The sequence below is a fragment of the Diceros bicornis genome, chromosome 20, assembly GCF_020826845.1.
Source record: "Diceros bicornis minor isolate mBicDic1 chromosome 20, mDicBic1.mat.cur, whole genome shotgun sequence".
NCBI classification, from domain to species: domain Eukaryota; kingdom Metazoa; phylum Chordata; class Mammalia; order Perissodactyla; family Rhinocerotidae; genus Diceros; species Diceros bicornis.
Window position 1 is genome coordinate 28,947,727 of NC_080759.1, and position 15,683 is coordinate 28,963,409.

Sequence of the window (15,683 nt, forward strand, 5' to 3'; positions counted from 1 at the left end):
CTTGCAGTGTGCTTCCCTCAGTTCTCAATGAACCAGGGGTGACCTCTATGTGGGCTACTTGTGTCCTTCTATTGTGGCCTGTTTGCTCTCCTTGTAGGCGCCCAGGGAAGCCAAGTTATGCTCCTGGCCAGCTGTTGTAATGTTCAGCTGCTTGTAGTTGTTGTGGTCCCTTCAGTCTCTTTATCAGGTGTGGGGATCCCCAGCACGGTTGGCTGCAAGTTCTAATACCACATTTGTGTTGCAGTATTTCTTTTAAGTGAGTAGGCCCCCAGCATGGCAGGTTGTTAGGCTCAGGGCCTTACAATTGCTATAGCCTGCAGCCTTTAGGTCTCTTGTCAGCTCTCTGAGGATTGCAGCTGGGTGGGGCTGGCCTCAGGCACGGGAGCACCCAATTATTTCAGGCTTTGGAAGGTGGGGTAAACCCCTATGTGGGTCTTTGAGAAACACAAGTCTTCTGCAGCTGACAAGCCCTGCCGCCCACAGGTCCACACACACAGTCAACACAGTCCTTCCCCGTGTTCGCCCTCCGACCCCCCAAAGCAGACCCAGTCTCTCCATGGTGGGAGCCCCACACACTCCACCACCGCCCCACACTATCCACCTGCTCCTTGTGCACACCCTGCCCCACCAAAGTCAGCTCAGTTGCCAGGCTGCAGAGAATCCAGTCACCAATCTGTGCAGGCCCACAAGTTGCCTGAGGGCTTGTTGTTGGGTGGGGCCAGTCTCCAGGGTGGGCTACCCGCCCTTGCTGAGCTGGATTAAATCGGTGCTTTAGCGGTTGGAGCAGACCTGGGCTAACAGGCCCCAGGGAGAACTCCAATGGCATCTGTGTCAGCATGCCCACACCAGGCCACAACAATGGCTGCCACCAATCTCTCAGTCCCTGGAGAGGTCTCACCTCTCACTGAGATGCACTCAGGTCCTATTAGGTGAGTCTCTTTTCACCAAAGCACTGTGCACCTTTCTTTCCGGTGATTTTAGGTTGCTTTCTGAAATGAATGAGTTTGTGTGTGGGCCCTTTAAGAGCCGGTTTCAATTTCTTTGTGAACCAGCTTTTCTGGGGGTACTCCTCAATGTTTTAGGAGCAGGCAAAGTGTGATATTATGCCACTTGTCTCGATTGTGCTGGGTCCACAAAATGCCCACAACGGGGGCACTCCCCGGCTTGGGCCCCTCTCCTCCAGGGAGGGCTGCATACCTTTGGGCTGCTCCCTGGCAGCCGCGAGGTACTGCGGCTCGTGAAGGCGGCGTTTTTCCTCTCCAGAAGGGAGTTTCTGCCTCTTCCACCTCAATTACGATTGTGCTTTGTTGCAGGAGTTCCTCTTATCCAGTTTTCAGTTCTGTCTCAGGGGTAATATTTGCATGAGTAGTTGTAAATTGGCTGTGTCTGCAGGAGGAGGTGAGTTCAGAGTCTGCTTACGCTGCCATCTTGACTTCGTCCGCCAGCCCAGTTTCATTTCTATACACTAATAATGAACTAGCAGAAAGAGTACTCAAGAATACAATCCCATTTACAATCGCAACAAAAAGAATAAAATATCTAGGAATAAATTTAACCAAGGAGGTGAAAGATCTATAGAGTGAAAACTATAAGACGTTATTGAAAGAAATTGAAGAAAACACAAAGAAATGGAAAGACATTCCATGCTCATTGGAAGAATAAACATAGTTAAAATGTCCATATTACCTAAAGCAATCTACAGATTCAATGCAATCCCAATCAGAATCCCAATGACATTCTTCATGGAAATAGAACAAAGAATCCTAAAATTTATTTGGAACAACAAAAGACCCCAATAGCAAAAGCAATCCTGAGAAAAAGGAACAAAACTGGAGGCATCAAAATCCCTGACTTCAAAATATACTACAAAGGTATGCTAATCAAAACAGCATGGTACTGGTATGAAAATAGACATGCAGATCAATGGAACAGAATGGAAAGCCCAGAAATAAAATCACACATCTATGGACAGCTAATCTTCGACAAAGGAGCCAAGAACATAGAATGCAAAAAGGAAAGTCTCTTCAACAAAGGGTGTTGGGAAAACTGGACAGCCACATGCAAAAGAATGAAAGTAGACCATTATCTTATACCATACACAAAAATTAACTCAAAATGGATTAAAGACTTGAATATAAGACCTGAAAACATAAAACTCAGTACAGTGTTTGACATCAGTCTTAGCAGTATCTTTTCGAATACCATGTCTACTCAGGCAAGGGAAACGAAAGAAAAAATTAACACATGGGACTACATCAGACTAAAAAGCTTCTGCAAGGCAAAGGAAACCATCAACAAAATGAAAAGACAACACATCAACTGGGAGAAAATATTTGCAAATCATATATCCAACAAGGGGTTAATCTCCAAAATATGTAAAGAATTCATACAACTCAACAACAAAAGAACAAACAACCTGATCAAAAAATGGGCAGTGGATATGAACAGACATTTTTCCAAAAAAGATATACAGATGGCCAATAGGTACATGAAAATATGTTCAATATCAATAATTATTAGGGAAATGCAAACCAAAACTACAATGAGATATCACCTCACACCCATCAGACCTCACCACACCTTAGTATAATCACCAAGACAAATAGGTAACAAATGTTGGAGAGGATGTGGAGAAAAGGGAACTCTCATTCACTGCTGGTGGGAATGCAAACCAGTGCAGCCACTAAGAAAAACATTATGGAGATTTATCAAAAAATTAAAAACAGAAATACCATACTATCCAGTTATCCCACTACTGGGTATTTATCCAAAGAACAAGAAATCAACAATTCAAAGAGATTTATGCACCCCTATGTTCACTGCAGCATTATTCACAATAGCCAAAATGTGAAAGCAACCCAAGTGCCCATCAACTGATGAATGAATAAAGAAGATGTGGTATATATATACAATAAAGAAGATGTGGTATATATATACAATGGAATACTACTCAGCTACAAAAAGAAAAAGACAAAATTGTCCCATTCACAACAACATGGATGGACTTTGAGGGTATTATGTTAAGCGAAATAAGCCAGACAGAGAAAGACAAACACTGTATGATTTCACTCATATGTAAAAGATAAACAAACACATGGATAAAGAGAACAGATTAGTGATTACCAGAGGGGTAGAGGGAGGGGGTGGGCGAAAGAGGTAAAGGGGCATACATGTATGGTGACTGATAAAAACTAGACTATTGGTGGTCAGCATGATGCAATCTATACAGAAACTGATATATAATAATATACACCTGAAATTACACAATGTTATAAACCAATATGACCTCAATAAAATAAGTGAAAAAAAAGAAAAAGAAAAAAAAAAAAAGAAAAAAAAAAAAAAGAAATCCTTCCTTCTACATTACTTACCGTTTCCTCTAAATATTCTCAGAGACAAATCCTGAGGATTAAATTGACCAATGCCTTAGACACCTTCTTTACTGCACAGTGGTCAAAAAGAGGCTCTATCTTGGAGATGGAGAGCCTGGAGAATTGTTTATTAGCCTGCAGGACAGGTTTTCCAGGACTTTTTTAATTTTTCAGAGAGACTAGGGGAGAGTTGGAATTTATCTTTACCCTGATGCCAGTGGAATCATAAGAATATCATTAAATACTCCACATCTAACCCTCGCAGGCTCTGCTCATGGTTGGGATCATGAGAATGTACTGGACCTGTGGATGGGGGTAGACAGATTGGTGGACAGGACTTGGGGAATGGCCATTTTCCCATCTGTAACATTTTACAGAAGATAAATAAAGCCCCATCTGACTATAGCCAAAATGTTTTAATAAGAGATGAAGTTGACTAAATAGCAAAGGACTAAATATTGAAAGACAAATTGAATTGCATTGTATCTAGAAGACAGCGGGTAGCCAAAGGAAGTTCTTGATAAAGGTAGTGAAATGACAAAATCAGTACTTTAGCATGTGATTAACAGAGAAGATAAACCGGTAAATCAGACAGCAGGTGATGGGCCTTTGGACTAAGAAAATATTATAAGAAGAAATGACAGGGCCAGAAAGGAGATTGGACCAGTAATCAAAAACCTCCAAACAAACAAAAGTCCAGGACAAGATGGCTTCACCGGTGAATTCTACCAAACATTTAAAGAAGAGTTAATACCAATCCTTCTCAAATTCTTCCAAAAATAGAAGAGGGGGGAATACTTCCAAACTCATTTTACGAGGCCAGCATTACTCTGATACCAAAAGCAGACAAGGATGCCACAATTACAGACCAATGTTCCTGATGAACACAGATGCAAAAATCCTCAACAAAATATTAGCAAACCAAATTCAACGGCACATTAAAAGGATCATATGCCATGATCAAGTGGGATTTATGTCATAATTTAGTACACAGAAATCTTGATCACCTTTCGCTTTTGCAATATATCACACTGACTCATTGTATTGATGACATGATGCTGATTGGACTGAGCGAGCAAAAAATAGCAACTACTGCAGACTTACTGGTAAGACATTTGCATGTCAGAGGGTGGAAAATAAATCTGACTAAATTCACGGGCTTCTACCTCAGTGAAATTTCTAGGGGTCCAGTGGTGTGGGGACATGTCAAGATATCCCATCTAAGGTGAAGGAAAAGTTGTCACGTCTGGCCCCTCCTACAACCAAGAAAGGCACAACACGTAGTGGGCTTCTGGATTTTAGAGGCAACATATTCCTCATTTGGGTGTGTTACTCCAGCCCATTTACTAACTCACCCAAGAGCTGCTAGTTTTGAGTGGGGCCCAGAACAAGAGAAGGCTCTACAAGAGATGTAGGCTGCTGTGCAAGCTGCTCTGCCACGTAAGCCACATGATCCAGCAGATCCAATGGTGCTTGAAGTGTCAGTGGCAGATAAGGGTGCTGCTTAGAGCCTTTGGCAGGTCCCTATAGAGGAACGACAGTGCAGGGTCTTAGGATTTTGGAGCAAAGCCCTGCCATCCTCCACAGATAACTATTCTCCTTTTGCGCCATTAGCCTGCTACTGGGCCTTAGTAGAGACTGATGCTTAGCCATAGTTCATCAAGTTATCATGTAACCTGTGCTGCCCATCATGGACTGGTTGTTATCTGACACATCAAGCCATAAAGTTGGGCCTGCATAGCAGCACCCCATCATCAAATAGAAATGATGTATGTGTGATCAGGGCTGAGCAGGTCCTGAAGGCACAAGTAAATTATGTGAAGAATTGACCCAAATGCCCGTTATCCCTACTCCTGCTACACTGCCTTCTCTCTCCCAGTGTACACCTATGGCCTCATGGGAAATTCCCTATGATCACTTGACAGAGGAAGATAAAACTCAGGCCTCGTTTACAGATAATTCTGCACAATATGCAGGCACCACTCATAAGTAAAGGCCTGCAGCACTACAGTCCCTTTCTGGGACACCACTGAAGGACAGCAGTGAAGGGAAATACTCCCAGTGGGCAGAACTTTGAGAATTCACCTGGTTGTTCACTTTGCTTGGGAAGAGAAATGGCCAGAAGAGTGATTATATACTGATTCATGAACTATGTCCAATGGTTTGGCCAGATGGTCAGGGACTTGGAAGGAACATTATTGGAAAATTGCTGACAAGGAAATTTGGGGAACAGGTACATGGATAGACCTCTTTGAATTTGCAAAAAATATGAAGATATTTGTGTCCCATGTAAATGCTCACCAAAAAGTGACCTCAGCCAAGGAGAACTTTAATAATCCAGGGGATAAGTCTACAGGTTTTGTGAATACCAGTCAGCGTTTTTTCCCAGACACTCTTGTCATAGCCCAATGGGCTCATGAACAAAGTGGCCATGGTGGTAGGGAGGGAGGTTATGCATGGGCTCAGCAACATGGAGCTCCACTCACCAAAGCTGACCTGGCTAAGTGTCAATTTGCCAGTAGCAGAGACCAACACTGAGTCCTTGATATGGCACTATTCCCCAGGGTGATCAGCCAGCTACCTGGTGGCAGGTCAATTACATTGGAGGGCTTCTATTATGGAAGGGGCAATATTTTGTTCTTAATGAAATAGACACTTACCCCAGACATGGATTGGCCTTCTCTGCACCCAATGCTTCTGGCAAAACCACCACCTGTGGACTTACAGAATATCTTACCCACTGTCACAGTATTCCACACAGCATTGCTTCTTTTTTTTTTTTTTACTTTTTTATTTATTTATTTATTTATTTATTTTGTGAGGAAGATCAGCCCTGAGCTAACATCCATGCTAATCCTCCTCTTTTTGCTGAGGAAGACCGGCTCTGAGCTAACATCTATTGCCAATCCTCCTCCTTTTTTTTCTCCCCAAAGCCCCAGTAGACAGTTGTATGTCATAGTTGCACATCCTTCTAGTTGTTGTATGTGGGACGCAGCCTCAGCATGGCCGGAGAAGCAGTGCATTGGTGCGTGCCCAGATCCGAACCCAGGCTTCCAGTAGCAGAGCGCATGCACTTAACCGCTAAGCCACGGGGCCGGCCCACAGCATTGCTTCTAATCAAGGAACTCACTTTACAGCAAAAGAAGTGCTGCAGTGGGCCCATGCTCATGGAATTCACTGGCCTTACTGTGTTTCCCACCATCCTGTAGCAGCTGGCTTGATAGAATAATAAACTAGCCTTTTGAAGGCTCAGTTACAGTGCCTGCTAGGTGGCAATACCTTGCAGGGCTAGCTCAAGAAGGCTATATATGCTCTGAATCAGCATCCAATATATGGTGCTGTCCCTCCCATAGCCAGAATTCAGAGATCCAAGAATCAAGGGATGGAAATGAGAATGGTATCACTCACTCAATGGCATCTCTCACTGTTACCCCTAGTAAATCATTAGCAAAATTTTTGCCTCCCATTCCCAAGATCTTATGCTTTGCTGGTCTGGAAGTCTTAGTTCCAGAAGGAGGAAAACTTCCACCAGGAGACACATCAGTGATTTCACTGAACTGGAAGTTAAGGCTGCCATCTGGCCACTTTGGGCTCCTCATGCCTCTGAATCAACAGGCAAAGAAGGAGTAACTGTCCTGGCTGGGGTGATTGATTCTGACTACCAATGGGAAATTGGACTACCACTCCACAATGGAGGCAAGGAAGCGTATGTCTGGAATATAGGAGATCTCTTAGGGCATGTCATAGTATTACCATGTCCTATAATTAAGGTCAATAGAAAACTACAACAACCCAACCCAGGCAGGACTACTAATAGCTCAGACCCTTCAGGAATGAAGGTGTGAGTCACTCTCTCAGGTAAAGAACCACAACTAGCTGAGGCATTCACTGAAGGCAAAGAGAGTACAGATTGGATAGTGGAAGAAGGAAGTTATAAATACCAGCTACAAGCACATGACTAGCTACAGAAATGAGGACTATAATTGTCATGAGTATTTTCTACTTATTTTGTTATGAAAATGTGTATTTGTGCATTAAGCAAATACTGTTGTTTTCTTTCCTCTCTTATTTCCTTAACATGTAATATAAGATCATTTACTTTATATCACAGTATTTAAGTATAATTAATGTTACATCATAATATTTAAGTTAGAGCATATCATGGAGAAGAGTAAACATCACTCAAGTTCTTTACCTCTTCTTCTGGGGAAGGAGTTAGTATGTTTTCAGTTGTATGTGGGATAGTTGTATCATGTTAGGTGGAATTATGACCTTGTTATTGCCTTTATTAAGACAATTAAGTACGGTTTATAGAGATGCATGTGGGTGCCAAGATAACAAGGGGTTGACTGGAGCCGGCCCCATGGCCGGGTGGTTAAGTTCAGCATGCTTCATTTCAGCGGCTTGGGTTTGGTTCCCGGGTGCAGACCTACACCACTCATCCGCAGCCATCCTGTGGCAGTGACCCACATACAAAGTAGAGGAAGATTGGCACAGATGTTAGCTCAGGGTGAATCTTTCTCAGCAGAAAAAAAAAACAATGGGTGGACTTGTGATGGTCAATTTTATGTGTCAACTTGACTGGGCCACAGGATGCCCAGATATCTAGTTAAACCTTTTTTCTGAGTGTGTCTGTAAGGATGTTTCCAAAAGAGATTGGCATTTAAATTGGTGGACTGAGTAAAGCAGATTGCCATCCCCAATGTAGGTGGGCATCATCCAACCTGTTGAGGGTCCAAATAGAACAATAGAACAAAAAGGCAGAGGAAGGTTGAATTCTTTCTCCCTACCTGATTGCTTGATCTGGGACATTGGTCTTCTCTTGCCGTTTGAGACTTCTTAGCCTCCATAATTACATGAGCAAATTCCTTATAATAAATCTTATTTTATTTATATATGTGATACATACACACACACACATATATGTTTATATTCTGTTTCTCTGGAGAGCTCTAATACACTCTACTTATATATACACTACTTATATATACTACTTCTAAATTAGTCAAAGGAAAACTGGAGGAACTATATTTATACCAGACTAAGTAGACTTCAAAACAAAGACTTTATCAGAGAAGAAGAGATATTTTATGGCAATAAACGGGTCAATTCATCAAAAGGACATAACAATCCTAAAAGTTTATGCAAATAATAACATAGCTTCAAAATAAATGAAGCAAATACTGATAAAACTGAAAAGAGAAATATAAAAATCCATACTTATTGTTGGAGATTTCAACATTCTCAATAATTGATAGAACAAGCCAACTGAACATCAATAAGGATATAGAAGACTTGAACAACACTATCAACCAACTTGACTTTATTATAATAGTGTGGAACACTCCACTGAACAACAACGGCATGCAACTTCTTTTCAAGTGTACATGAAACATTCACCAAAATAGATCGTATTCTGGGCCATAAAACAAATCTCTGTAAATTTAAAAGGATTGAAATCATACAAAGTATGTTCTCTAACCGCAGTAGAATTGAACTAGAAATCAATAATAGAAAGATATCTTGAAATCTCTAAAATATTTAGAAAATCAAGTATTATTTACTAAAACAAGCCCGTGTTTATTAAAGTGCAATATCCTCAAGATCAAACCTTAGCGCTCCCATTTCCGGGCGAGTATACCCCCAGACCCATTCAAACACACACACACACAGGAGTATAGATTCATGGAGCTCTAGAGCTCCAAAACCTTTCGATTCATTTTAAAAGATCAGTTTGAGAAATTCACCATTTTTATATAGCTGAAACCTTTTGAAAAGAGTTACAGAAATTTAACTACTGTGTTTTTATTTCAGTAACCAAATCTTATCCTGAATGTTGGCTTATTTTGACCAAGTATAGCAAAAATTTTAGAAGCCGTTAAGGTCTGATATCAATGAGAAGTGCTATTACCATCTACAATATATCAGAATAGTGGTTAAGAACATGATTTGCTGAACCGAAGGGCTTGGATTTGAGTTCTGCTTCCTCCATTTGCTTATCTGTGTGCAGTTGTGTAAATTTCTTAGCTTCTCTGTGCCTCCATTTCCTCATTTATAAAATGAGGTTAATTATAGTGCTTATTCATAGTACAGTTGAACTGATTAAGTGAGTTAATATATGTAAAGTGCTCACAGCATGGATTGGTACCCAATAAGCACCATAGAGGTTTTAGGTTTAAATATTAAAGCTGCTCTTTTCCAGCACTGAGGTCTTTGCATTCTACATCCCAAGACTGAGTCTCAATGTTTCTTCTCAGAAGAGATGGTACGTCCTAGCTTGAGTTCCTTAGGACATGTATTAAGCATTTGAAGCACTGCTATTATAATGTGAGAGAAAAAATGTCTCCTAGAATATGCAGAGAGAATATGTCAGGCTCCATAAATTTACCTTGATCTCTTGGCATTACTTGCCAAGATTGCTCAAGGACAAGCTTGTAAGGCAGGATTCCTCACAAACGCAAATGAAGCAACAGGTTTGACCAATAAATTACAGCAGTTCATAGTTTCTTCTATGGGCTGAATGTGCCCCCTCAAAATTCATTTGTTGAAGCCTTAATTCCCAGAGTGATGGTATTTGGAGAGGGAACCTTTGGGAGGTAATTAGGTTTAGTTGAGGTCAGAGGTCATAAGAGTAGAGCCCTCATGATTGGATTAGCGCCCTCATAAGAAGAGGAAGAGACCAGAGCTCCCTCTCTTTCCAACACATGAGGACACAGCAAGAAAGCAACTGTCTGCAAACCAGGAAGAGGCCCCCTCACCAGACACCCAATGTGCTGGGACCTTGATCTTGGACTTCCCAGCCTCTAAAACTGTGAGAAATAAATGTTTGTACCAGTCCATGGTATTTTGTTATAGAACCCAGACCTGACTAAGACAGTCTTGTTCTTTCTCCCACCAAAATGGGAAAGAATGTTCATGAGAGGATCATAATTCCCAGTCTGCATCCAAGCGTACTGTCAGCTCCAGCCACTTCCACAGTTAGAAGTCAGAGCAGCAGTTTCTTAATAAGCCAGCTTCCCAAGATCAACTTTCCCAGAACTTAGGCTTGTTTGTCAATGTTGTTTAGATCTCAGAAATTTCTAAGCTTCCTCCTTAAGTCCTCTACCTCATTCTCTACTGCACTTCTCAAGAGTGAGCTTCTTCACCCTCAGTCGATCCCCCACAGGGAAAGTGAGAGTAAATCCCCTATCTATACCCAAAAGAAAGAAAGAAGAGAATGAGGAAAGACGTAGTTCCATGGCACAAAAGACAAAGCATACCTATTTAAATCTAACTTAGTATTTCAGAGTACCAACTCTACAGGTATAGCAAGAGACCACGCCCACACAGCTCATTAACTCTGCCCCTGTCTGGCAAGAACAAATCAAACATAACATCCGTAGGTCTACAAGACAGTAAAGAGAGGTAGGACAGGTAGGTAGTTCTCCCTACCCTGGGAGACAGTAAAGAGGCTAGCACTACATGAAACAGGATGAGTGCTACCCGAGAGGCAGAAGAGCCATTTCTAGAGTAGGTCTTCTGCTAACTAGATATGTGAGTATGGAAAAGTGACTGTGAAATGGACATTTTATTGAGCATATACAGCCAGTGTCCTGAGCAACAGGGGGTGCAGAGCCATATAAGACTAATACCTACCCTCACCAGTCTAGAGGAGATTTGGGAACCAGATCTCTTCAAAGGTGCCTTTCTCTCACATTTAACAAATCTGTGCGCCATATCCATGGTAAACAGCCAATCATTGCATTTTTAAGAGACTCAAGATACTTCAGAAGGCTCTTTATCATCACACCAAAGTATTTAGTCCTATAGGGCCACAATCATCCAATGAGTGGGCTTGTCCACAGTTTTACATCATGCCTGATTTCAGGAGTTCCTCTTGGTCCTCAGGATCTGTGAGGAGAAGGGTTTCTGGACTTAGAGTTCACTTGGGGCCCTTTATTAAACACTGTCATAATACTTTATTAAATACTTGGGTTGCGTATGGTCTAATAATACACCAGTCCTAAGCCTTTCATGTTAATCACTCTCTCTTGAGGGTGTCTGGTAAAACTTTCCTTTAACGAGAAAATTCCATTTCACTTTTACAGAAAATTCCTTTGACCTCTCTATGTTCCCAGACGACTTGGTCAGCTGATTATTACACAACAAACACACATTCAGCAGCACATGTGCTTTATTCTTCCAGTCAAGTCTTCCCTGTCTTGAACATCACTGATCTGTTATGTACCTAAGGCCCCTCCCCTGGAATTCAAGACAAGTCTCCTCTCGTTGAGATGCATGGAAATAACAGTGATAACAGAGCAGTTCTGTATTTTTGTCCTTTCACAGGAAATTGTCCTCAGCCTGTGAACCAAAAAGAACAGTTTATTGTTCTTTCTTCTCCTGCCCACCTTCTCACCTTCAGCCCATTCCTTCTGAAACAACGACAGTCTTTCCATCTGGTCTTGTTAACCCCTGGCTGAAAAGGCAAATTTTCCTACGTGATGGATTTTTTGAGTGTAAATCTGGAGCTTTGCCTGACAGGAACAAATAAAAAGACAAATTGCAGCTGCTTTGGTTGTCGCAGCGGGGACTCTTATCACGCCATCAGCTTTCTGGTCCCCAAATGTGTGAACTGCCTGAAAGACCAAGGTAATGGAAAGGCGTGCATATACCTCTGGTTTTTCAGATATTAGCAGAAATTGCCTCCTACTGCGGTTGCTTCCTGGCTCAGGGTTCTGAAAGAGAAACAGATCATTCCATTTCTAGCACAAGTATTGAATACTCTTTAACTAGTCCATCAAGGAAGAAAAATCTCGGTGGACTGGTTGATAGCAGGACTGATGTGGCTGCTCAGCTCTGCTAATCCTATACTAAGAATGGTCCAATCTCTCTCTCTCTCTGTCTGTCTCTCGCTGCTTTTCTTTTCATTTCTCTTCTATTCTCTTGTCTCTACGCCCCCTCCCTCCTACCCCAGAGATAGAAAGAGTAGCAGATACACCTGAACATCCACTTCACCTTGTACCCAAAGTACGTAGCATCTTGGTCTATCTTATAGTTTGTGATGACCACCTCCCCTAGCTATTATGCTCATCTTACAAATAATCCAAATGCTTATGGTGGGTTAGTGTGTGCGTGAGTATAAAAAATATTGGTACATGTAGAAAGAAAATGTAGAACAAATGATAAACTGCAGGGTACAAAAATATTGATTAATACACAAATTTATCTTAACCAAAAGGAAAAGTTGATTAACCAGTATGTGCTGGCACATAATAAGCTGTTTCAGGGACGGCTGGGTGAACCAGCTGCCCAGCATCTGTGTCTCTGAGCAGCTACTTAATATCAGGATGGGTTCACAATTCTAATATGAAGCTGAGATTAGCCATGATCTGCCCGACTGAGAGCAGGAGCCCTCAATCAAATTAGCCAGTTACCTGGCTAACTGTTAAGTAACTCAGAGTTCCAGGGGTCATTTGTCAGATAGTCCTACTTGCCACTCTTCACCCCCACCATACCCCACCTGAATACCAAGAACTTTCCCTCTGTTTTCAAGGAAATTATAAGCATCCTGGATTGTTGGTGGTGGAGAGGGAGATTACATGCAGGGCAGTTTGGACGGGGCTCACTAAATCTCAGGGCATTGCTAAGCAGCACTTCTGTTGGTCAATGTTAGGAAACGTGTGGAGGGTCACAAGAAGGTGCTGTCCAATGCAATTAGGAGATCTCCCAAAGCATCTTCTCTGCCCAGGTGACTGGCAGCATCCACTTAAATTGTGAGTGACGGTTTGTAGGAGGTGGCTTGGCTCCCATGTAGCTCCCTGAAGCTAGTGACGGTTAATGCACCAGCCAATTCCCTCCTCTCCCTGTCCCCCACTAGGTATGGATGACTTTAATCTCAGCACTTTCTGCCTTCTCCTCCAAGGCCATATCCCATCCTAGCCCAGGAGACCATCACCTGGTCTGAGGCAAAGGGAAGGGCAGGCATAGGGAGTCCTCACACTCCCTCTATTCTCTTTGCAATCAATTTTCATGGCATAAGTATTCCTCCTAGCTTTCCTTAAAGCCTTCTTTTTAGCCCTTCAAGAACTTCTTTTGGAAGTTTCTAAACATTTTTAAAGACTCAATGTTGAAAGTTACTTTCTCCTTGCAGATCCACTGCAACAATCCTAATTCCCTTATAGACAATTGCTAATGTCTCTGTCTAACTAGAGGGAAGGTCAAGTATAAGAATGCTCAGAAAGAAAAAAAAGGCACAACATTTAGTATTTCAAGACAGCATCTCCCTACAACCTCATTCACTGCTCCCCTCCTTCTCCACCAACTATTCATTAATCCCTTGCTTCTCCTTCACTAACTCTGTGAAACTTCCGTCTCAAACCTCTTAGCTGTCAAATCTGCTAGTGTCTTTTTTTTCAGACCTCATTCCCCTACAGCATTTGATAATGCTGACCATATCCTCTGTATTAGTTAGGAAAGAAGGGTAGTGATATATAAGTAGTAGACATTTAACTCTGTACTAGCTTAAGACAAGAGGAGAAATTATTGGAAGGATACCAAACTATCTTCTCCCAAATAAATTATTTGCTCAACTCTTTGTTTGGAGATCTGCATCTGGGCATGGCATGCTCAAATCTGTCCCCCTACCCACAGTAGAAGTTAACTCCGTAATACCTCTAACAAATGCAGTTGGCCTCAATTAAACATTTCTGAATATTATTGTTTTCAATCAATTTAAACCTGCCTGCTTGTAACATCCACATATTATATCTGAATCCTCACTCAAGGGACAATTTGGTATGTAAAGCTGGACCTGGATCAGACCCAGGTTTCAGGTAAAAACATACTGGTATAGCCATTGTGGAAAACAGTATGGAGGTTCCTCAAAAAATTATAAATAAAACTACCATATGATTCAACAATCCCGCTACTGGGTATTTATCTAAAGGAATTAAAATCAGAATCTCAAAGAGACATCTGCACTCCCATGTTCATTGCATCTTTATTCACAATAGCCAAGATATGGAAACAACCTGACTGTCCATCCACAGATCAATGGATAAAGAAAATATGGTATATACCTACAATGGAATGCTATTCAGCCCTAAAAAAAAAAAAAAAAAAAAGAAAATCCTGCCATTTGCAACAATATGGATGGTCCTGGATGACATTTATGCTAAGTGAAATAAACCAGATAAAGAAAGAAATACTGTATGATCTCACTTATACGTGAAATCTAAAATAGTCAAACTCTTAGAAGCAGAGAGTGGAATGATGGTTGCCAAGAGCTGAAGAGAGGGAGAAATGTGGAGGTGATGGTCAAAGGGTACCATGTTTTAGTTATGCAAGATGAATAAGTTCTGGAGATCTACCATATGGCATCACTGTAGCTATGTGCTAGCTATAGTGCCTACAGCTAACAATACTGTAATATATGCTTAAAATTTTCTAAGAAGGAAGGTCTTATGTCAAGTGTTCTTACCACAATAATAATAATAATGGGGGTGGGAGGAAACTTTGGGAGGTGATGCATATGTTTATGGTCTTTATGGGTGTACACTCATCCTCAAACTCATTAACTTGTATACATTAAATATGTACAGCTTTTTATGTCAATCATACCTCCATAAAATAGTTTACAAAATAAAAATATTCTAAAAAAGAACACATTAGCCATTATTCATGGAAAGGTTCTTTAAAATTAAACATAATAGAGATCAAAAAATTCCAAAGTATAGTATCTTTAATGATTTTTTTAATCATTGTCATTTTAACCAAAGTTTTGTTGAAATGCACCAGTGTCAGCAAAATACAGAGATATTATTTGTATACAAAAGCATATTTTTAAATTCCATTTAAGCCCACTCATATCACCTCCCACAGCTGCTTTTTTGTTTTGATGAAAGATGAATAAGGAATAAATAGAAGGCCAGAGCTTCAAGTTGATCCACCTAATAGCCCCCTGAAAACCCTAGGCATGTATCCACATTAGAGAAGACTGCTCTCTCAAATACACCATCACTTAGTTGCCCAGGCATGAACCGATGCTTCCAACAAAAGGAAAGGGGTGGGGGTCTTGTGTTTGGGTGCAGGTCTTGTGTTTGACGCATACTAAAGAAAAGCCCCAAAGAGAAGATTGAATTGTGTTTTGTCTCAAATAAGAAGGCAGCAGGAGCCCCATGACCATAGCTCTATGAATCCTGCTCTGACATTCAGTGGTTCCATCCCCTGACAAGATTAGGAATCCATACACTGGTCCTTGAGTCAATAGGGTGAAGCATGAGATTACTACTGGGGAAGGAATAATTGCATCTGTCTTTTTCCATTAAGGTC